Raw genomic sequence first — 8843 nt, 5'->3', positions numbered from 1 at the left:
AGGCAAATTCTTTACCCCTGAGCCACTAGGGAAGCCTGAGAACTTTGTTTTATGCTATGCAATTCTTGCCTTCCAGTTCTTTTTTTGGCATCATGTGCCGGTATGGATTTTCAGTATTGATTACTATGTAATTTCCTTCATAACATTCTTCTCATCTTGCTTTTATTTCTGAAAGAGGTACTAGCCCTGTTGAACTGCTAGCAGTGACTGCTCACTCATTTTCTGTTCTCTGAAGAGTTTCCGTGTCCGGCTATCCACTCCTGGAAAATCTGTTAGCACTCACCTATCATTTGTCTGACCCTGGTGGGGTTTGCTTTGTTTTGTCTTATGGGACTCTTTCAAATGACTGAGTCGTCTTTCCTCAACTGACAATTCTGCCTTCTTATTTCTTCTTGAGTCACTCTGGGAAAATTATATTTCTACCATTTTATGTTTTCCACTTGTGTCTCTTTTCTGTTCTTTTTTTCTCTGCTCTTATTTATTACTATTTGAATTCTTTGTTTTCCAAGTTCCCTAGTGGCCCACGGGTTAAGGCTTGACTTTATCACCACTGTGGCTTGGGTTCGCTCCCTGGTCAGGGAGCTAGAGCCCTGCAAACTGCATCGGCAAAAAAAAAAAAAAAAAAAGTAGAATCTGTGCATGTATAAAATCTCTTAAAAAGGTACACACACACATGAATTGCTTGTTTTCCTTATTCATTGTTTTAAAAATGGAAATAAATAGAATATAAAACTTAGAATGCACAATAGTTCCATAAGAAGATTATGTATTATTGTGAACATTTTGTTTCAGTGATTGACAAGTAGGTTTTTGTTGGTTTGTTTTTTTGTTTTTGCAGTCTAAGATGTTTGAAAGATGTCGTTCTAGGGAAAGTCTTTGGTAGTGAACCATTTCAGTTTTTGTTGATTTAAAAGTACCTTCATTTCACTTTTGTTTTCGATCATTTTGCTGCCAGATTCCAGGAGGTTAGTCAGTTTCTCTTGGAGTCTGAAGCTCTTCTTGCTCTGTGTTCTGGCTTTCCTTGTTGTTGTGATGTTCACTGTCACTGCTTTTCAGGCCTTTTCTTTATCTTTGCTGTTTTGCAGTTTCACTCTGATGCATATATTTATTTTTTCTTTATTTTGCTGTTTTACATTGAGCTTGGGGATTCACGTCTTTTATCATTTGAAATATTCTCAATCATTCTTGCTTTGGGTATTTCCTCTCCTCCGTGTTGTCTGTCCTTTTGCTCCTCTGTTTAGATTTATATTAGACTTTTCCACCTCTCCTCTGTTTTTCATAACTTCTCTTTTAAGATTTCTGCATTTTAGATAATTTCTTCAACATATCACCTCATTTACTAATTCACTTTTGTGTCTAATACAGTTTAACTCAATCATTGATATTTTAATTGAAAACCACTATGTTTTCCTTTATAAAATTCCATTTGATCCATTTGTACATTTGACCATTTTAACAGTCTCTTGCCAATTTTTAAAATCTTCTAGTTCTTTAAATATCTCATTCATAGATTTTCCAGATTTTGTCTCATAATTCCAATATCTGCAGACTTACCGTCTGATTCTGAATCTAAACCTAAACCTGGTTTTGTTGTTTCTGTTGATTATCACTGATGGTGGCTTGTTTTTGTGTGTGTTTGGCAGTTAATGATTTTGAGTTCATGTTTGCTTGCTCATCCCAGCTGCATAAATTGGGGATGCTTTCCTTCATAGAGAGTTTACATTCACTTTTGTTGGGAGACTGTGGGAAATTGGACTATTTTTGTTTTATTTGCATCCTTATAGAAATATGGAATCTTGGCTCAAGCTCTCCCACTCTGTAAAGGGCCAAAACTTATTATTCAGTTCCTAGAACTGACATGAGGATTTGTTCTCAGAGCAGTCTAGCTTTCTATTTCTACTTTTGGTTTCAGCTCATTATTACTTGTTAATGATTTTATTTATTTATTTTTGGCTGTGTTGGGTCTTCTCTAAGTGTGGTGAGCTGGGGCTACTCTCCAGCTGCAGTACTCAGGCTTCTAATTGCAGTGGCTTCTCTTACTGTGGAGCACAGGCTCTAGGGCAAACAGGCTTCAGTAGCTGTGGCTCCCAGGCTCCAGAGCTCAGTAGTTGCAGTACACAGGTTTAGTTGGTTAAAGGCATGTAGAATCTTCCCAGACCAGGGATCAAACTCATGTCTTTTGCATTGGCAGGCGAATTCTTTACCACAGAGCCACCAGGGAAGCCCCACTATAATTTTATTTGTTTGGAGAGTTCTCTTGTCTTTAAGCCCAGCAATATATTACAAAATATGTTTCTTAGAATTTATCTGGGATTTAGTAAACGATGGATTAGGAGGAACTTTCCAAAAATGTGGTCTCCCATACTGTTAGAAGCAGAAGTTTGATAACTATGTTTTGGTGATGTTGGTAATAATTGTTTCGTTAGAAAGAGCAATAGCAATCTTATCCTATTTGTATGGCGTCAGTTAGTTTCACAACATCTCTGTTACAGGCAGACATTTTATAAATATAGATGTTATTACCCAAGATATTTAGAGTCTTTCTAATTCATATAAATGGTTAGAGTCAGAACCAGGGTGAAAGCCTAGATTTCTGACTTCTATTTTGTTGATTAGGAAAAAATATAACCTATGTTGAAGTTTCTAGTCTTTTTCACTTCAGTTTTCCTGTAAACTAAATCATGATATTGAGGGCTTAAGAACAAGCCACCAAGTTTATCAAGTCTCTGAATACCACAAGACTAGGAAACATTGTTCCAGAAGACTCCCGGAAAAGTATGTTCACAAGTTTCTCCAGCAAGCTATTTTAGAACCTAATAATTCTTCCGTAATGACTTCCTTTACTTCACTTGGTTTCTTCCTGTTGAATTATATGTTCATTTCCTGTCCTTTTCTTCATCGCTGTCTATGTTACATTTCCTTTTTTCATGATAATCACCTCTGAACTTATTCAGTATCATTGAATATACATTGATTCCATGAAACAAAATTGTGGTCTGAATACATGCCTCAGTTTTCTCTTCTTTGGAATAAAGATATACTCAGTTTACTTATTGTTAGAGATACTGTTTGCCAACCTCGTGAGCCATTTTGGTCATTCTTTTCTGTATATTCTTGAGTATTTCTACATTTCCTATAAGCTAAGAAAGTCTTTTAGGTTGCTGAAGGCCAAGTTTTTCTGGACCATAGTTTTCTAATTTCAAGCCTAGAAAAGAACTGGAAATTACCTCAGCCCCGAGCTGGCCCTTCTTTCCTACACTAAGTGTCTAATTGATTGGGCCAGTGGTTAACGGTTCTTTTCTAGTGCATTCATTTTAAAATTAATTAATTTGGCCATATCAGATCTCAGTTGTAGCATGTGCGATCTTCTACTTCGAGGCATGGAGTCTCTATTAGTGGAGCTCAGTAGGTGCTACACACAGGCTTAGTTGCTTCATGGGATGTGGGATCTTAGTTCCCTGACTGGGGATTGAACCTGTGTCCCTGGCATTGCAAGGCAGATTCTTAATCACTGGACCACCAGGGAAGTTCCTGAGTGTACTCTTGAAAAACTCTCTTCTGCATTTTTTTCTTCACTAGTGGAATAGATACTTTTAATTTGGGCTGATAAATCCAGTCAAAAGAAAGTCAGTGATTTCAATATCCATTAACATGTATCACAGAATAAACATGTTCTATCAAATTCTGGCTTATGTGCTAATATTTTCCTTTGTAAATATGAAACTTGGCTCAGAAAATTACAGCAACAATAAAAATAGCAACAACAAAATCTCACTTAAACCAACCATGAGGACTAATTTGTCAAAAAAATATATTTAGATTCAGAAAGAAAAGATCATCTGAGGCAGTTTGCAACTTAACTTTCAAACTCTCCTTCTCATCACAATATCTGTTCTTGATGTACTTGTTAAATTCAAATATACATTGTTCTATTTGCTGTCTAGGTACAAGATGATTTGTGAAACTGAATCAGATCTTGTTTTCTGCCCTATATGTCAGTTGAATGTAATATTATTGGAATCAACCCAACTGTTCTTATATTAAAAAAAGAAAAAAACTGGAGCGTTTGTGCTTTGGTTATGTTACTTTCATTGCTTCTTGCATTTCTAGACAGATTTTCAAATTTCCTCCACCCCAGGCTGACTGGCATCACAATGGTTTTCATTGTCAAAAGTGTGCCGGGGTGTCATGCTACTCATGCTAGAAATTGAGCCTCTGGAGATCTGTTTCTGAAGACATGGGTGTTCTCATAGAATCTATCCTGACTTCCAACACTGCCTGCCCCAGATTTGTAGTTATCTGTGAGGCAGATACCATATATATGTTATCAGATAGGTCATTTGCCTACAAAGGTCCATATAGTCAAAGCTATGGCTTTTCCAGTAGTAATGTATGGAGGTGAGAGTTGGAACATAAAGAAAGCTGAGCACCAAAGAATTGATGCTTTTAAACTGTGGTGCTGGAGAAGACTCTTGAGAGTTCCCTGGACAGCAAGAGGACAAGTCAATAATCCTAAAGGAAATCAGTCCTGAATATTCATTGGAAGGGCTGATGCTGAAGTTGAAGCTCCAATACTTTGGCCACTTGCTGGGAAGAGCCTGCTCTTTGGAAAAGACCTTAATGCTGGGGAAGATTGAAGGTAAAAGGAGTAGGGGATAGCAGAGTATACAATGGTTGGATGGCATCACCAACTCAGTGGACATGAATTTGAGCAAACTCCAGCAGGTAGTGGAGGACAGGGAAGCCTGGCATGCTGCAATCCATGAGGTCACAAAGAGTCGGACACAACCCTAGTGAACGAACAAGGAACAACAGCAGGTCATTGGTTAAATGTCACTCTTGGTGGGATTCTTTGAAGGTCTGCATTTTGTAATATGCAACATCTCCTCGTCACAGTTTTGGCATCCCCAAGTAAAAAATAAAATAGAACCAAAGTCAGCCACTGTTTGAAACTGAGCTGGCAACCAGTTAGCTATCAATAAGTCAATGAAGGATATAAAGAGGAAAAGGACAAAGACGAAAAAAATTGGGTCGATCGGAGGAGGCCATCTGGGAGAACAAGGAAGGTGATTCAAATCAATCTTATTCGAAAGCAAGAGTTTCCCTAGAGTTTTCAAACACCCTTCAGTTGGCTGGAGCAAATCAGCAGATGGTGTTTGTAAAAATAAATATGGCCTATGAAATGGAGTTTAGATGGAGATACGGAATCTAGGAAGGCTTTATCTGAGATGTACTATCTGAGGAAGTCTTGGGGCACAGGTAGGATTTGGAAGATGAAGGCACAGGGCTGTGAAAGAAGGGGGCAAGGACATTCAAGGTAGAAGCAATGGCTCGAGATTCAGACATCACGGAGCTGCTGCATAGTGAGTAGAGCAAGCATTTGGGTTTAGCTAGAAAGTAGAATTCATGTCTGGCAGAGGTCAGAGATGGTGGTTAGCTCACAGGTAATGGGGCCTGGGTTTGGTAGGCAGAGGGAGACCCTGAAAAGCTTTGATGAGCCAGAGAGATGGCCAGAACTTGGCTTTAGGAAGACTAGGATCACAGAGGTTTTGTTATACAGACTTGCTAGCTTTTGTAAAGACAAACTCCAAGCTTTCAAATACCATTGCTACTGCTAAGTCACTTCAGTCGTGTCCGACTCTGTGCGACCCCATAGACGGCAGCCCACCAGGCTCCCCCGTCCCTGGGATTCTCCAGGCAAGAACACTGGAGTGGGTTGCCATTTTCTTCTCCAATGCATGAAAGTGAAAAGTGAAAGTGAAGTCGCTCAGTCGTGTCCGACCCTTAGCATGGACTGCAGCCTACCAGGCTCCTCTGTCCATGGGATTTTCCAGGCAGAGTACTGGAGTGGGGTGCCATTGCCTTCTCCGTCAAATACCATTAGAGACTCTTTTTAGCCTTGGACTGTAGAGACAAAGTCAGGGTTGGGTTGATGAGACCTGGATGTCAGTGGTAGATGCTGGACCCTGGGTAAGAGGATCCTTCCTTGAGTGAGATCTGGTCTTTAATCTTGGAGGAGGGCATCTACTGAGGCTATTGTCAGCTCTTCTTACAAAGATCAGAGAACCAGACTCCCCTGTTGCCCGTGTTTCTACATGACCTTTCTTAGTGTGGCTTTTTATTTTTGACTTTGGCTTGAATTCTGATCTTCACTGTGTGTGTTTTTTCTCTTCAGGCTCAGACTCTGCTGTCTTGGGTCCTGAAAGCCTTTGCTCACTTTTGGATCACAAGGCCTTTATCCCAGGTCCCATTTTATGCAACGTGTGCTCAGTTGCTCAGTCTAACATGACTCATTGCAACCCCATGGACTGCAGCACGCCAGGCTTCCTTGTCCTTCACTATCTCTCAGAGTTTGCTCAAACTCATGTCCATTGATTCAGTGATTCCATCTCATCCTTTGTCACCCCTTTTTCCTACTGCCTTCTGTCTTTCCCAGCATCAGGAGTTGGCTCTTCACGTTAGGTGGTCAAGGTATTGGAGCTTCAGCATGAGTCCTTCCAATGAATATTCAGGGTTGATTTCCTTTAGGATTGACTAGTTTGATCTCCTTGCTGTCCAAGGGACTCTCAAGGGTCTTCTCCATCCGTTAGGGGCTCTTTATTCACTTCTGAAGCTTGTGAGTGAGAAAATTGACAAATTACTTTCTACCCCTACAAATGCTTTAGTCAAAAATGAAAGACACTTTGAAGAAAGCGTTTAGATTCTACGGATGAATCCTCAGCTTTTCTGTTGCCGCTTCTGGAAACCCAAGAATTCAGTGTTTACCTTAGAGAAGGATGATTAAAGTTCCGACTTAGATATAATCACTTTCTTCAAGATTCGTGTGTTGATACCTTACTCTTCGGGGTTTTCCTCAATGTTTCCATGTAAGTTACCTATCTGTCCCTTCTCCTCTGACCTCTATACACTGGAGAGAAGTAAAACGTCTTGTATTAGCATAACTTTAAAACCTGACAGGTAGTATTTAGACATTGATTTATGGCTACAGTCCTACGTAAGTTTCCATCCCTGTCCACACATCTTAGAGACCCCAATGAATGCCGCAGATGCACATTTTTTAATGGATGTGAACTTAACCATTAATGTAACATCACTGGTTTAATGCAGATACTTTTGTTAAATGACATTATAATTACCAGTCACCGGCAAACCTCAAAAAGGTTGGAAGGTTGGATTCAGTTAAACACCCGAGAGCTGAGATGCTTATCTGAAGTTTACCCCTTGAGTTGAGCAAGTCCAGGCTGGAAAGTGCTCAAGACCTTTCTGATACTCGCGTTAGTAATTCTGTTTTTCTGTGTCTCCCTGTCAGCATTTCTATGTTTCATCCTTGACCTATTGATGACGTAAAATATAACACGAAAAAGATAAAAGTCATCTCCATCAAATCGAGCCAAATAAAATTTTCACAAGATGCTGAGAACAGGTAAACATCCTAAGTTGCATGAGAAATGCTACCTTCTTAGAATGCTAGGAAATATTCTGCCTATCTCCTTCTCCTTGACTCTTGTTTGAAGGGTTTATTGCTACAGAATTTTCTAGTAGTTTTCCCTGACATCAGATTGGGGGTGGGGGGAATTGCTCAAGATGACTCAGATGAATCATATTTGAAAACAAGTCTTTTTTTTTGTTGTTTCCTAGAAAAAGCATTAATATGTAAACCCTTTCAGTATGCTGGGGCAAGCCAGCAGGTTGTGTACTTTAAAAAAATAATTAAAATACTTTCAACACCGTGTGTTTTGTGTTTAGCTTAGGAAGCCATTGCATTGGTGGTGGTTTTCCTAGTTTTACACTCCTCTAAATGACCTTCTTTGTCCTTTTCTTGTCTTTTGCATCATAAAAAGATTTTGTGAAGAGGAAGAACTTCAGTTTCTTGGATACCTGGAAAAGTGACATAGAAAAATGTCCTTTGTCAACGGCTGCAGTTTGGTGATTTTTACTTCCTGTATGAAATCAAGACTTTGGGGTCTGTATGCAGCCTTGAATCACTCGGGGCCATGCATTGCTTGATCCTCTGCATGCCAATCATGGTCTTGTAGTGAAAATACTGCATCTTGAGGTCCCAGTATAAAGGAAGTTAAAATTAAAAGAAGATCAACTTAGGAATGTTGCCGTTAAGTTTTAGCCTCCATTGAATTCCAGTCTTCCTGAGTTGGAGAAGTGTCTCGGTCCCACATCTTGTGAGGCAAGTTTTTGAGCATCCAAGTGTATTAATTTCTCTTCTCATGTAAAAGGATGAAGCTGGATATGTTTGATTCATTATCACAAGTATACTTTGAATAGCCTTCGTGTGCTTACATTGTGTGAGTAACAAGGGTAGCGGGGGAGGAGGAGAGGAACAAAAAGATCATCAACCCATTGATGCAATAAATCAAGTAACGCCACATTTTCTGGAGTAACACAATTATTACAAGAGCCAATCACACAAGCCAAGTTATCATATTCCTTTACTGAGTTTTTACTCTGGGAAACCACATTGCCTTTATTTCGAGCCACATTTTAAAAGCTTTTTGAGAGGCCTGTCAATATTGATATAATTTTAAAAAGTAATAGGTGACCACTGAAATGAAAATGTTGGCATGAACTTAGAACCCATGTGTAATTTTGACCTCGGTAGAAAAGAATAGATACATGTATATATACAGCTGAATCACTTTGCTGTACACTTGAAACTAAGTGTTTTCACATTGTTCATAATTACACAACAATAGAAAATTAAAATAAAAAATAAAATAAAGGCACAATCAATAAGATAAAGTCAAATAAAAAAAGTTTAGAGGAAATTCTTAGATAAACACAGGTTTTAAATTCAGAATATTATAATATACCTATTCTAATAATGACTC

At 38.9% G+C, this 8843-nt stretch overlaps 1 long non-coding RNA gene across 1 annotated transcript; it reads left to right on the top strand.

Moving 5' to 3' along the window:
• The first annotated feature begins 4857 nt into the window (after nt 1-4857).
• On the top strand, nt 4858-8384 carry LOC133258830 (uncharacterized). The gene is made up of 4 exons (XR_009740170.1): nt 4858-5066; nt 6666-6866; nt 7310-7423; nt 7842-8384. It is a non-coding gene; the product is annotated as an uncharacterized LOC133258830 (long non-coding RNA).
• Nucleotides 8385-8843: the final 459 nt, after the last annotated feature.

The sequence above is a fragment of the Bos javanicus genome, chromosome 13, assembly GCF_032452875.1.
Source record: "Bos javanicus breed banteng chromosome 13, ARS-OSU_banteng_1.0, whole genome shotgun sequence".
Taxonomy (NCBI): Eukaryota; Metazoa; Chordata; class Mammalia; order Artiodactyla; family Bovidae; genus Bos; species Bos javanicus.
The sequence above is the reverse complement of the archived record's forward strand: the minus strand, read 5'-3'. Positions and strand labels throughout refer to the sequence as shown.